Source organism: Lytechinus variegatus, chromosome 8, assembly GCF_018143015.1.
Source record: "Lytechinus variegatus isolate NC3 chromosome 8, Lvar_3.0, whole genome shotgun sequence".
In the NCBI taxonomy this organism is placed as follows: Eukaryota; Metazoa; Echinodermata; class Echinoidea; order Temnopleuroida; family Toxopneustidae; genus Lytechinus; species Lytechinus variegatus.
The window spans coordinates 42,846,374-42,862,372 of record NC_054747.1 but is presented as its reverse complement, the minus strand read 5'-3'; the positions used below and the strand labels follow the sequence as shown (position 1 = coordinate 42,862,372).

At 35.4% G+C, this 15,999-nt stretch overlaps 1 long non-coding RNA gene across 1 annotated transcript; it reads left to right on the top strand.

Moving 5' to 3' along the window:
• The first annotated feature begins 9,476 nt into the window (after positions 1 to 9,476).
• LOC121419774 lies at positions 9,477 to 10,614 on the top strand. Its single transcript, XR_005970619.1, has 2 exons — positions 9,477 to 9,524; positions 10,034 to 10,614. It is a non-coding gene; the product is annotated as an uncharacterized LOC121419774 (long non-coding RNA).
• Positions 10,615 to 15,999: the final 5,385 nt, after the last annotated feature.

Genomic DNA, 15,999 nt, shown 5'->3' with positions numbered 1-15,999 from the left:
AGATGCTGGTGTCTAAGTTTTTAGATTAATCTTTTGCTTAATTTGTATTTTAAGAGAACTGGATGTGAGGTAAAGACAACTCTCTAAACCCAAGCATTTTAACTGGGTTTAATTTTAAAGATTGGTCTCAGCTTTGATTTTTTTTCAATATTTGTTTATCTTATAAATAGCTAGGTCTACACGAAGGTCTAAGCATAATAATAATGTTATTCAATAGGAATAAGAATATGACAAAGTCTTATGTTTTTAAGATTGTTTGAATTAATTTGTAAATGACTGGGTCTACTGCAATAACAATCCATGCAAAATGGAGAATATCTCTCTTAAGCTGAAATGACATACTGGTATTTCTTTTTGGGTGATTATAAACCATCCTTCATGATAATTTCCCACTTGAATCACATATTTGTATTAAAAAATGTTGCTACATTGTAAAAAATGAAAATAAAATCCCCACCCATTTGCAACCCAAAGGGTTACATGTTTCATTTCCACAAAAACCTTTCTGTGATATACCCACCCCCCCCCCCTCCCCTGTACTCCTGACTGAAAGCAGAAACATAAATCATACAATTTGGATGATGAATTATGAATATTAGGTTTTGCATTAATTATTTCTGTAAACCATGTGCATGTTATCATGAATATGCAAGAAGTGGCCTGATGATGTCACATCCACACATTTTCCATACATGAATGTACAAGGGTTCCACGATATTTGCTCTGGCGACAATTACTCAATGGAAAATCTGCATGCTAAGCAAAACATAAAACTTAATTTTCATGACTAGATAATTCCAACCCTTGATCCTTACATTATTCTGAACTCGCAATAACTACCTTAAATATATAATCAGCAGTCAACCACATTTTTACATTCCTGGAGAAAAAAAAATGAACGATTATAATTTCAGATCACTAGAGAACAAGTGGGGATGTGAATATTGCATATTCATGAGGATACACAGAACTGTTTCCCCCAAGTAATGTAAAACTTTAAAATTGAATCAATTCATAATTCTCCATCCAATATTGATGGTTTTTGCGAGCCGAATTTTTCTTTATATTAAAATCTCATTATTTTTGGCCTGGAGAATCGCTTTCATAGAACATAATGTGACCCCCCCCCCCCAATTACCTTCTGCTTTATAGTTCGCATATGCAAACTCACCAATGGCATAAAAACGAAGTCCTGTCAAAACATGAAACATGTCAGGCAATGTGTCGTTTCTCTCTGTTGGTAGCCCACTCTGAAAGGTTCATCCTTGTAGCATTCAAATTGATTATTCCTGTCTCTTAATCCATGCTGTGGTCTTCCTATGTGTTGCTGAATCTGCATGGAAGTTGAAAGATTGTGTTGAAGAGTCATCATGAATGGGCAATTTACTCTTTGAATTTAAGTGTTTAAAGTGAGGAACAGAATGTCAAAGATTATACAGAAATCCCTTAAAAATGATAAAAATTTCTAATTGTCATCAGTAGCTTTTCTATTTACCTACATGTACTTGTAAATGTGAAGAAAGAAAACTGCCAATTGTTGCTGATCATCATAATTGATCAAACTATCCACGTCTTAGAGATGCTGAATCAATTTCAATTTGCTTGAATAATGAAGGCAAGGCACTAATTTTCTGGAACATTGTTTACACAAAAAGAGGGTATTGCTTGCGAGTGACTTTCGAATAACATATTTTCATGAATCTTCATCAAAGTCTCATTAAACTTTTTTTCTACACCCACCCCCCCCCCCCCCCCCTCCCCGGCATTCATAAGACTGACTATGCTTTTTTTCTCTCTTTTAAATAATTATTCAACAAAATGTCAGGATTAATTGGAGATCAACAAGCCTTTAAAAAAGCTAGTGACCAGTACACATATGCTTATAACATACAAGCAAGGTTCCCCCTCTTCCTTTTTGTCAATTACTATGACAACAATGAAAAAGTAACATACATGATACATTAACAATTACAAGATGAATTCAAATTACAGAAATAACATTTAATGCAAAATGCCATTTTAATGATATCTATTTTTTTTCAATATGAATTGATAAGGCATACCTCACTCTGTTGCAAGAAGGCACAGCAGTTCAAAATGTGAGCCATGTTTGTCGTCTTGATTGATCACAATCTCACAATCTGCCGAGTATGGTCTGTTTCTGATATGGAAGAAAAAAAAGAATGAAAAAATATATTATATTTATTCATCAATCATACTGCAATGTACTTGGCCCTATATCAAAGAAAAAAAAATAAAGCAGCTACAATTGTAGAATGATAAAATCCGCTGTTTCAAAGGAGTCTTTCAACATTTTCTGATTTTTTTGTGAGAGGGGATGCTGCGGAGCCACATGAAGTCTCAGGGGAGCATATCTCTGACAGAAATAAACCTATTTATCGGTCTACTACAAATGTTTAGAACTAAAGATCAAATGCACTTGTAGTTATGTGCGGTCTCGTGTGGATTTAACATTGGAAGGACACCTTGTGAAAAAAAAATACTTGAAACAAAGAGAGTGGGGTAGAGAAAATAACCCCCAAAAGATAGAATTTTCAAAGTTAGACCTCAGTTAGAATTACTCAAATTATTCAATTAGGCCTAGGATTTTGACGACACCGTAAATCTAGAAGTGATCGCAAATGCGATGCCGAAGGTAAGTAAAACTTAGTTTTAGTAAAATCAAAGTCATATTAAAATTAAGTTCATATACAGCTGTTGGAGTAAACAGTGGTGAATGGAACCCAATGTTTTTAAAACATTTTTTTCCAAAAATATTTAAATCAGGGCTTAGCCTTAGACTCGAGTTGACCCTTATTAAATTTTTTTTTTTACTCCAACGATGTTGTAGGACTAACTCTAACATGGCTACCAGGTAAGCCTGGCCATCTATCCAAGCCAAGGCAAAGCCAGCCCAGGGTAGAATGTCTAACGTTAGACCGGCTCTTGTATTTGTAACGTTAGATTTTTTATTTTATTTTTTTTATCGCTGCTCTCCTTGGTCTTGATTCACTTTTCAGACAAAATTCGATGCACAGTATTGTGTTGGCAGGGGTATCTTAGACAACAAAAATTCCATGAAAATCACACAAAATCGAAAATCACTCAAAATCACTGCCTGGCATAATTAGTTTCGGCCTTTCAATCACGCCTACATCGCCTGTGGGTGTGACTGCTAATTGCGTCTCGCACTGCACTGCTCATCTGATAACCAAGAACGCACACAAAAATACATGGCTGGGACTGAGCAGCTTAGAGACGCGACGATAACAATGATTCAGATACCATTTCAAGTTTTCGAGTACACTTTTTGGAAAGTTAAAGCTATCAATGATAATTACAGATGGAACTGAAGGCTCCGTCATGATTTAAGCTCCAATAAATTATGTAATTTACTTACAATCTCGGTCGAAGTCGTGAAATTTTAAGCTTTAGATAAGCCGATTACACCGAATCTCGTCTCCGTCCAAAAGACTTTCTTATGCGGCAAACTTTTCTGCAACCGCAATGCTGCTCTCTGATTGGTTAAAACCGTGGACTAACTTTAATCAACCGATTTAGTCCACCCCAAAGAGCTGACTAAATCATGACGTCAAATGACGCGTTTTATACTCCGGGTATAACTTTAGTCCACCTTTGTGAATTCGGGCCAATGTCCCTAAATTATATCATGACGTCATCAAAATGGCGCCTAAACTAAAAATTTCATTTTTTTTCAAAAATGACGTCATCAAATTTATGCAAATTTGGCTGTTACTTCTCGAATATAGATCGTTTTTCGCCGAGATTTGATAAGAAGTACTTTAGAATATACTCTTTCTCCTTAGTTTACATGAATTTTCGTTTTGAGAAACGCATCATTGCGTAAAACAGCGATGAAAAGAGGCATGTCATTTTTCCTTATTTTGTGTGTAATGTCCATGGGAAATGACTTTTTGTCAAAACTAGATTCGACATTCCTCTATTTCGCTAGCCATATCTCCATTGTTCCTTGTCAATTTTCTTTGAGTATTTAGTATGCTGTAGCTTAGATTCCACGCTTTTGAAATAGGCCATCTATTTTTTGATCTGATGCCGGAATCATGCCCGTTTTTTACATGCAAAATTGGACTTGTAATTCTCAAAATTGCTTACGTGTATTCTCTATGGGGAATATCGTGGCTCAATTGATAACGCATTTGACTTGCTTTCTAAGGGCGCAGGTTCGAGTCCTGGGGTAAACAATATTTTTTTTTCAATTTTCTTTTCTTTCTACCACCTCGTACATGATCCTTCATGATAATTTAATGGCATAAAAGTTAAATTCAGCAAGATAAACAGATTTCAATTACTTTTTTTATATCACATGTATTGTCATACATCAAAGAGACCCTTTTCACGGTGCTTTATCATCTCCCGTCTTTCACAAGTATTCCATTCATAATGAATATTCCGTCGTCATCATGAACATGCATTAACATGGTTATAGTGATCATGATGGCGAGAATAAAGACAGACCACCTAATTCGTCCGCATGACGAATTAAATTGTAGTTTATTTATTTATTTATTTATTTATCTTTAACGATTTATTGTCGCCAAAATATCTTGAAATGGACTTGGTCAATTTCTTTGAATTTCATGGCATTTATAGGATCTGTTGTGGACACGTCAGAATAAGCTTTTCAAGGTCATCAGGTCATAATGACGTCATCTACGCGCCATATTGTAAAATCCCATTATCAATCATATCTCCATTATCAATTATCAAAAATCGATCCAATGAACATCACATCAACTTCAGGTCAAGGGTCATCAGGTCATGTCATCAAATGTTACCTGGAGGTCATGACGCGCACGTCAAAATTTCAAAATGCTCAAAATCACTTTTTGACCAAATTAGAGTACGTTTCAGGTCATTCTTAGCATTTCAAAAATTTACGTGCGCACACGTATGTGTGCGCGTTTCCGCGCGTAATTCCTTAACGCAGTGCAAAAACACCGTTTTTCTTACAGTATTGCATTGATAGTATAATTCTGAGCAATTTGATACCCAATTAAACTCTCTATGACTAATACTAACGAACTTAACACCAGTTAAAGTTTGCAGCACGTGTGCGCGCGAGCTCTCACTATAGGCCAAATATGGGCAAAAACATCGATAGAGTATGAGTTGTAGATCTGATTTCATGTCACCACTGTCCCTCAATTTGATCATGACGTCAACAAAATGGCGTCGGAAGTCAAAATATCCATTTTCCTTGTTATGACGTCATAATGATTATGCAAATTAGGCTCTTACTCCGTGAATATTGGTCAATTTTCGCCCAATTTTCGATATGATGTAGCTTAAGTATTACTCTTCATAACCATTTTGATAAACGGATCATCCTAAAAAAATTCAAATAATAAAGGCATGTCATTTTTTCTCCTTTTGCGTGTAATCTCTATGGGAACGACATTTTCTCAAAAGTAGATTCGACATTCCTCTTTTTCGTGAGTCATATCTGCATTTTTCTCGTCATTTTTCCCTGATCTCTTAGTATGTTGTAGCTGAGATTCTACGCTTTTGTAAGGTGGCCTTTATTTTTTGATCAAATGCCGGGATCATGCCCGTATTTTGCTTGCAAAATTGGAATTGTAATTCTCAAAATTGCTTACGTGTAATCTCTATTGGCATTATCGTGGCTCAATGGATTACGCATTTGACTTGTCTTCTCGGGGGCGCAGGTTCGAGTCCTGGGGCAAAAAAGATGATTTTTTCCCCCATTTTTACCACCTCTTACATGATCCTTTATGATAATTAAAAGGTATAAAAGTTAAAATTTAGCAAGATAAAACAGATTATAATTACTTTTTTCATATCACATGTATTGCCATACATCAAATAGACCCTTTTCAGGGTGCCTTATCATCTCCCGTCTTTTACAAGTATTCCATCCATAATGAGCATTCCGTTGTCATCATGAAGATCATATTGATCTGCACGAACATGGTAATAGTAATCATGATGACAAGATTAAAGACAGGCCACCTAATTCGTCCGCATGACGAATCAAAACCTAGTTTAGTCATTGCTTTTGGAATTAGCCATGTACCTTTTCAGCTGAATAAAGCCATTTTCAGGGGGCCCTTTGGGCCTACTGTCTGGGCCCCCGTACAGGATAAATTTGTTGGCATTGGTATTTTTTTTTATTTCAATGTATACTTGGTCCATTGCAAAAAGAATTAGCCATATACCTTTTCAGCTGAATAAACCAATTTTTGCGGCCCCTATTGGGGGCCATCAGGGCCTTGCGTACAGGAAATGGCAAGGTAGCAACACTTTTCCTTAATTACAGCATTCATGTCAACATGATGGGACCATCAGAACTTTGTACCCAATGAGTTGAATAAACTCTCCCAGCCCCCGGACTATAATGTTTATATTACACACCCCATCAGTAAATGTCTGTATAATATATATATGTTTTCTCTGATCTTGGATTTCAAGAATGAAAGTTTTTTTTTATTTTATTTTTTTATGTTGCTTTATAAATTTTTCTGTACAAATCTGTGCATTTTGGCACCAAGATCACCAACCTTCGGTGTTTTATATCAGAGATACCATTATATATATAATATTGAAAAGGAAATTAACCTTTGACCTGCTATTTAATTGGTAAATGGGCATTATCGATGCATAATTATATTTACTCATTCTTCCTGTAAGAATTTTTGTAATTTGACACAAAGGACACCAACCTGCGCCGTTATTTCTAAAAGAGATACCATTGTTTTATCAAGTCCATAATGTATAAAAGGTCATTGAGTTTTTACCTTAAATTTCATGAGTGAATGTGCATTCTAGGTACTTAATTTTATTTCAACGGATCTTCTTGCGAGAATCTGTGCAGTTTGACACCATGATTACCAAGCTTCACCTTTTCATCTCAGAGATACCCTCATACAGTATGGTTTATAACGTAAAAAAGGTCATTGACCTTTCAAAAAATTTGACTTTAAATTTTATTGGTGAATGTGCATTCTACGTACTTGATTTTATTGTATTTGATCTTACGGTAAGAAATTGTGAATTTTTACACCATGATCGCCAACCTGTACCTTGCTTTCTCAGAGAAACAATATACATTACATATAAAGAGGTCATTGACCTTTGACGTTGAAAACAACCGTTTCCCCAACCCTTATTCCTCCTACCTTTTTTTTTTTGGGGGGGGGGGATATTGATGCCTTTACCTACTCATATCAGTTGAAAAAGATATTTCCAATGATGTCATTCCAGATTGCCTTTTGGGGGGTCTAATTTAGGGATACTATGGCCCGAATTCACAAAGGTGGTTTCTGCAGAAACCATGGTTTCAACCGTGGGTTTTGCTGATTTTGGTATTTACAAAGGTGGTTTCAAATGAAACCATGGTTTCAACTCTGGGTTTTCGGCATGATTTTGAGTCAACTATTTTTGGTGGTTTCAAACCGTGGGTTTTAGGAAAACCATGGTTTTCAGGCACATTGACCAATCACAGAACAGTATTTCGGTACATTGCTGAGCTAGCTAGCTGAGCAAGTGCATAGACGACGATAAATAGCTTTGCACGAAATGAAGAGGAGCGAAGTGCTTAATATCGGTATTTGCCGAGCTGTGAGAACATCGTAAGTAATTTACCATTTTATAGCGACAATGAATATTTTTTTTCTACATCTGCATGTATTTGTTTGTGAAGTCATAAGTAATGCTGTAAATGCATGCAAAGTTAAGAGCGGAACGGTGTTCTTGGGATGGAAAAAGCATTATCGCACGCAAGTTATTTTCCAGTCCCACGCGTGAAGTTTTGTGTCCTGTCAAAATATAACGAAGAGCTGTCCCACCGACTCGCGCAGGAGAAGGCATTGTGATCTATTGTCTTGCTGCATGCTGGGTTAAGCGATAACATTACAAAGCCGCCAAAGTAGTCAGACTTTCAACCACAATTGTGCAAAATTCAAGAAAATTTTGTTCTTAATTAATTTGTACCTTATCTTAGTAGTCTAATTAAAGTAACTGCACAAAATTGCATAATTATTAATAATAACTAAATTAACAGCATAAAAAATGCCTTGGGCTTGGGTCAATTTTTAGTGAATGGGAAAACACTTAGATCTAGATCTACTAATCGTGTCTACTTTAGATCCTGTCTCCAAGTAGTCTAGTGATCACAAAAATTATTTTTCAAAATTCACTTATTCAGATCCAACTTGAGAAATGTAGTAGATATAGCCTCGCGCCCCTCGAGTACTCTGATATTCTTTATATGTATTTTTTTTCATTACGAAGCCGTAGCCCAAGTTAGACACGCTAGTCTAGGCCCTGGCCTTGGGTAGGCCCTAGCCTAGGGCTGTGTCAGTGTGTGTCGAAGCTGGTAAACAATGATGGAATCCCCTTCAATATCCACATCACTGCAAATTCGTTAAATACACTTAATTTAAGTTTTATACCTTTTTACACCTTATATAATAAACGGAATAAATATTCTTATTGGGGCCTAGGGCCTAAATAATCGGATCGATCTGGTGGCCATTTTTTTTTCAAAATCTTCCCATCCCTTGCTGCTCACTGCGTAATACAATAGGCTTGACTTGCTTTGTTTACATGATGTAGTTACAATACGATGAGCTACGTTATGAAGCACCATTCTGTAGAACAATTAATTGACTGGATTATTCTAACAAATCACCCCAAATGATAATAAGAATTTACCTTTTGGTTGGAAATCTGGCAGGTTTGAAGAGATGTTGAATTATGTTTCATGTCCATTAGATTTAAAACTTGATTTAATGTAGATCTATCTGTACTTTTTTTTTTATTTCCGCAGGAATTTTTGAATGGATGAAAACATCTGACAACATGCACAGGCTGTCCTGAGAGACTATTAAAGGAGAATTGTTAGAGAGGTATGTTCATTTTTTTTGTTGTTTCTATGTGGACTATTGTCTATTTTCAATTTTTTTCTTTGTCACCGTCTAAATCTTTTTTTATCATAAAATGTCTTGTCATGATAAAGAACCACTTATTTTGATCAATTTAAATCTTGATTGATGTACACATCTGACAGTGACTGAATTTATCTAAATTCCGTGTCACAGGGTCATAGAGTATAACGCCTAAATGTCAAATATTTGTAGATCCAGTTGATCAATTCAAATTTAATTTCATGAGAATGGCGATCTGATTAGGTTGTGGGCAAAAAAAGTCAACTGACCAAATATATGCAGATTTAAAATGTAGGCCTATTAATTTTGACAGTACGCAGTAAAGGTAGTTAAGAATACATTTTTTTTTCAATGTTTAAATATTTTCTTTTGCTTCTCACTCTAACTCAATAGGAATATGCCAACAAGAACTGCAATTAGGAGTCGTTAACAGGAGGAAACCTTTTAAAAGAGACCACATATTACCTCATCAACATGCTTGAAGATGATCTGAGCCTCAAGAGGGACAAAGGGCCTAGTGATACATGTAGACTACCTTTCTCTCTGCAAGTATTGACAATTCTGTTTTTGTATGGTGTAAGTATTTTTTTATTGACAATAACATCTCAAGACACGCCTAGTGTATGCAAGTATTAGTGATATTCTTGTAAGAAGGAAGACTCAATGTAAAAAGTGATAATAAATTTTGGCAATTTACAATGAACTGTGCATATGATAATACAATAAGAAATGTAAATTAGAACTATATGTTTTGTCATCCATTGTGGACAGATTCTTCCAAAATCCCTAATTTACATTAAAGAAAAAATATGAGAGCTTGCATCATTATCTTGGTTATTTGAAAAATGTATATGCTCAATGTATGTTTGTCACAAAAATGTTTATGGGATACGGATAGGTTTAGCCTTTAGACCAGTAAAGTAATTTTTAAAGGATTCCATATGGGAACCAGTCTTTTTTTTCAAATCTTACAATGTAAAGACAATAGAATAATTACATTTTTGTTTCCTCTTTTTCGTCTTAGAAAAATAAAAATAAAAACGCAGAGCAAGATGCAACTTCTGGCAATATATCTTCATTTACAGGATAATTTCAGGGAATACGTGGTGATGAGGCATCAGTGTTGCAATCATCTGTTTGTGAGTGATCAAAGATGTTTCGCAAGCCATAGCAAGAAAAAAGAGGTTTTGTGAGAACTTCAACAACCAGAGATGAGATTGAGACTACCCAACAACAACTGTGTGAGTGATCGATGGGACCCATGTCTATACAAGAATTCCTGGAGGGAAACAAGCCTTGTACTTTCCTGAAGGGCAAGTCCACCCCAACAAAAAGTTTCTTTGATATAATAGAGAAAAGTCCAATGAGCATAACACTGAACATTTCATCAAAATTTGATGTAAAATGAGAAAGTGTTGACATTTTGAAGTTTCGCTTATTTTCACAAAACAGATATATGCACATCCTGGTCAGTATGCAAATGAGTGACAAAGTGACGTTCTCCACTCAGTGTTTCTTTTTGTAATATACTAGTATCATGATTTTTTCCCCCTCATAATGTGTATAAAGTACAGGTGTAATATGGTTTGATTTCTCCCTGAAACTTTTGTAAAAAGCCATTGTGGCAACCTATACTCAATTCGATGAAGAGTTTTCTCATAATTGTGAATTCTGTAAAAAATCAAGCATTATAATATATTTCTACAGAAGAAAGAGTGAGTGTGTGACATAGACTTGTTTGCATATCACCTGTTTTATCACTTGATTAATTAATTTCTTATTTTACATCCTATTTTGACGTTTTCAGTGTCATGCATGTTTTATTTATCTCTATTCCATTCACATTAACTTTTTTTTTGTACAGTGGACTTGCTCTAGAACAGGTATTTTTTGTAATGTACAAGTAAGAATTTCATTATTTATTTGTGTCTTCTTTTTTTAACACTTTTTTTCAAGGGGTGGGGGGGGGTTGAATCAACCTCCCTTGAGATCTCTGCCAATGATCACATTAACGCCTTGAAAATTGGTATGATAATAGTGGGGGATGTCATGTGCAATGCTGTTTGGTTAATTTTTCCGAAATCGTCAGATCTTTAACATTAATTAATTATGCTAATTTCTGCATAAATCATACTTTATACCATTGCTAACAATCAAAATGAAAAAAAGAAATCCTAGATTGAAAATGAATTTCTTATGTATTTTATTGTTTTATGAATTTCTTATGTATTTCTGTGTTTTTCAAACATGTTTTTTGCCAGAATTATAGCAGAACAATTTTTTGAAGCATAATTATGCTGAAATCAAGTAATTTCACCTGTGAAAGTAAAAGTAATCATGTCCATATGAAGAAGATGAGAAAATTCAACATTGACTTTGTACGCAAAATCACGTTTTGGAGCAATTTTGGGTCTGACATGCACTTATGTAAAGTTGAGTAGTTTTCCAACAGCATACCCATGCATCGTAAATTTGATCTCAAAAGATGTGCATGACTTCAAAGTTAAAAGCCGGCGAGTAGAATGGTCGTAAAATTTCGCACAGCGGAATGGTTGTGGAATATGTTTAGGGAGGGGGTTCATTCACCCTACCCCCACCATAGTGCTATGCCCACCCGGGGTAATACATATACATGTAGGGTTAAAAGAGCATATTATTATTAAGAATTTCACATGAGTACAAGTATTTGAAATGAACTTTTATCAGATTTATTTTCTTTCAGACTATATGTTTCTTCAATTATTTTTTTCCTTAAAAAAACGCTATTTAATCAGGACGCATCAAATGCAAATCCCTCATTTACTTTTTTCATGTGAAATATTCTCACATCATTTAAATCGTCTATTTCAAATGCTTAAGATTAAACCTTTGATAGCTCACAGAGAGTTCATTGCATGCCCCCAAAATATACGTATGTGTCCATGGGGGTCATCGGTTCTAATTGCTCTTTCTTTGTTTTTGCATCAGTTGTGTTTACACTTTGTACAGATAACCATTGGGGATTAAATACCATATGCATGTCCAAGAGGATAATAAGGTCAAAAGATCATATAGCATACACTTTAGTTTGATTGTGATATCAGGCGAGACTGGTGGTTCACCTTGTTTTTTGTTGAAATGTATTATTTTCAAGTGTCCCCAGGGCAACAGCCTAGCTAGGGCAACCAGGTAGCCTGATGAGTAGAGCTCAACTCTGACAAACAAGAAAACACTAGCTTGGCCTGGCACACACACATTTAGGGAGCATGAATGAAACAAATTAAAAGGGCAATTAATGCATTTTCTTGGAAAAAAATATAATTTCAGTTGACCCCAAAGGATAACCTGATGGCCTAGTTTGGGAAACCAGGTAGCCTAACAAGTAGAGCTCGACTCAGGCAACCAGAAAAATACCAGCTAATAATTAATAATAATTATTCATTTGGGCCATTATTGTATTGTAATACAAGAATGATGTGGCAATATATCAAAACTTAGACCTTATTATTTCACAAATGTTTGTAATTTTGCAATGTTTTTAAAATGCCAATTGATTATTAGATTTTCAGTGTGTTATATTTTTATGTAATTTCCTGGTGTGATTTTCCAAGGTGCAAGATGGTTTCATGCAAATTAAAGATATACAGAAATGATAAAAGAAGAGCAGTCTTTTGCTTTTTTCTGATTTGGACGAAATAATCATGAAGATGATCAAGATGACTTTGGTGGTGATGAGGATGATGATGGTGTTGGTGCTGCTGATGGTGACAAGTGTGGTGGTGGTTATACATGTAATGGTGGTGACGATGTTGGTGGTGATGATAATGAGGTTGATGACAATAAAGATGATGGCAATGGTGATGTTAGTGTTGATGATGATGGTAATGTTGATGACGATAGTAATGATCATCCCCCTTTCATCTTCATCACTCCTCTTATTTATATGTATCCCTCTCATCTACATCTCTCCTCTAATCTTCTCCATCCCTCGTCTCACCATCTCCATCACTCTATCCTTTCATCTCTCATCTTCATCCTCAGTTCCCCTCCATCCCTCATCTCCATCATCACCTTCATTCCTCCCATTATCTCCATCACCCTCATCAACTCTATTCCTCTCATTTCCATCCCTCTCAACATCTCCATTTTTCTCATATCTCCATTCATCTCAGGAAAATGCATATACACAAGATAGAATTCAACAGTAAAAATACTTGTTTTGAAATATAATATCCCTCTGTGAAGTGGGTTTATTATTTGTCATGTAAAGTTGAATAATTCCATAGTAAACACTGTATACTTAACCAAATTTGCATTTTTGAAAGAGAAACTGAAACTTTCATGCACATTTTCAGAGGATATAAAAGTTTTCAGTAAAATTAAATTTTCAAACATTCCAGGGGGGGGCAACTGCTGCGTAGAGCCATGCTTTTAAACATTTTGGGGGCCGGGATTATATCGTCCCAAGGTGGCCCCAATATGCACCCACAAATGTAATAACACTTTACCCACAAATGTAATAACGCCCACAAATGTAATAACACTTTACCCACAAATGTAATAATTTTGGATCGCCCACAAATGTAATAATGACTTTACCCACAAATGTAATAAATTTGAAGGAATTTTTGGCGAAATCCGTTCTAAACTAACATCCTATAGTAATGCGTTCATATAGCACAAAAGTGCAAAGTCTTTTTTTCAGACCGGGTTAAACATCAAAGTACAAGTCCAAAGTCTTTTTTCCAGACCCGGTTGTTTAAAAAAATATAATAAAAGTCCAAAGTCTTTTTTTCCAGACCCAGTTGTTTAAAAAATTGTGATATAAGTCCAAAGTCTTTTTTCCAGACCCGGTTGTTTCAAGAATTTTAATAAGTCCAAAGTCTTTTTCCTGACCCAGTTATTTAAAAAATGTATAATATAAGTCCAAACTAAGATACGATAATGATATTCCTGTGGAAAAAAATGGGAATCGAGCTTAGTCTTTTCTCCAGACCCAGTTAATTAAAACTGGTGTAATTAATGTCTTTGTTGTTGTTTCAACTTATACGGTGTATATTGTGAATATATGCACTAAGAGTAAATTGAGAATCAAGCGTAGTCTTTTCTCCAGACCCGGTTACCTGTTATTCAAACATTATGAATAACAGTTTAAAAACAGTATAAAGACCCCATAATCTTATTAATGCTGGATATAGCGTAGTCTTTCAGCCCGACCATTTTTTTCTTAAAAAAAAACGCTAATAGTAAGAATAAAAAAAAAATCAAAGTCTAAGACCAAACAAACCTTCAACCTAAGAACCTGTTTTAAAAGAGGTTTAGAGTGTTGTCTTTATTCCAGACCTAAAACAGTTACGAAAAAAAAATCTTCTAACATAAGACCTTATATTCTTTTTCTCGTGGAGGATAACACGAGTTTTAAAACGTACTCTCGTACAGGAGAGAACGAGAAGGATGGGAAGGAATAAGCGATAAAAAGGGCAGAAAGAGCATGAATAGAGAGGGGATCGGTATTATAGAGTGATAACGTGAAAAAAAGTATCGTATAGCTTTTACTTTTTTTTGTCCGTTCTCTAAAATTTCCATTTTCTTCTCGTAAAATAATATCGGTGGTGTAACAAGCACGGGTGCTGCAGGCTGCCCTTGCTGATTTTCTCGCCATATATATAAAAGAGGGGGGGGGGGAACAAACGGAACAAAAAGAGGAAAGAAAAGAAAGCGAGGAAAAGGGGGAGGGAGAAATGGAAGAAAAGAGAGAGAAAAGTGAAAAAAGCAATGGCGGATCCAGGGGCAGAGGGGGCGCCCTCCCCTCCCCCTGATATTTTAGGCGCCAAAGGCACCGCTTAAAAAAATAAAGGAAAGAAAAGAAAAGAAAAGAGCATTTGATACACAGCAAGAACTGCGGTGTTGATCGGTGTACATAGAGGACTAGAACAGTTATTTTACACCGGTGTTAAATTGGTGGTGCTAGTTTTACAACTATTGGTGTTATTACAACACCTATGGTTGTTACATTTACACTCTTTGGTTTATGTTCAGTCTATAGGGTGTCATTTTAACACCTCAGAGTGTGGTCCTCTATTAACACCAATTGGTGTCAGTTTTAACACCACAGTTTTTACAGTGTAGGGTCAGACTTTAACCCTTTTTCAAAATTTTCTTTTATGACGACGCCTGTGAAGTACAAAAATATGCGCCGCTTGGCAGTACGCCCCTCCCCCCTTTCGCCCCAAAAATGGATCTGCCTATGAAAGATTTTAAAAAAAAGTGGGAAAGGAAGGAATGAAAAGCATGTGAGAGAGAACAAATCATTCCAAAATACTATGCTAGCGTGATTAGTAAGAAAGGGAAATAAACAACAAAGATAACAAAATAGCAAACAATTAACAGCGGAAAATCAAGGTAGAATGGAATGAGTCAAAAGTTTGATTGTAAAATTATGAAAAGGGACAACAACAAAAAAGGAGAACTTAAAACAAAACTTTAAAATAGCGGCTAGTTTTAAGGTTTAAAATTAAACTTGGTTATAATAATAACAATAAAAATAGACATACACAGGCTCTTCAATCAATCTTTCTATCAGAAGCTTTCTTGAAATGAAGTTAACTGGCAAAAATAAACATTATCTCAATTCTTTCATTTATCGATATTTATTTGAAAAAACCTTTGGTAATATAAAACAAATTCAAGGAGTTCATTTATTCGTGGGAAATAAGTAAAGATTTGGAGTCTCCAGTCAAGATAGCCATGATTATGATGATTATACGCCTCTTTATCGATCTTGGCAACGTCGCTTGGCGGATATGCATTTACATGGTAAAATGTCTTTAAAAGAAATAAAAATATCAATAAAGTTCTTTTCATTCTAGCGTTTTTTTTTAAGGCGACAAAAGAAAGAAGGGGGAGAAATCCCCGTTGTGTCCGCTTTCATTCTTCGCAAAGCAGTGTATTGACAATGAACAGGGTCAAGTCGATTCCAACGGCGAGATTGTAAACAAGGCCTGACCTGTGTGTGTGTGTGTGGGGGGGATTATCCCATTTTCGACGGATAACTGACAGGGGCACTTTGGTG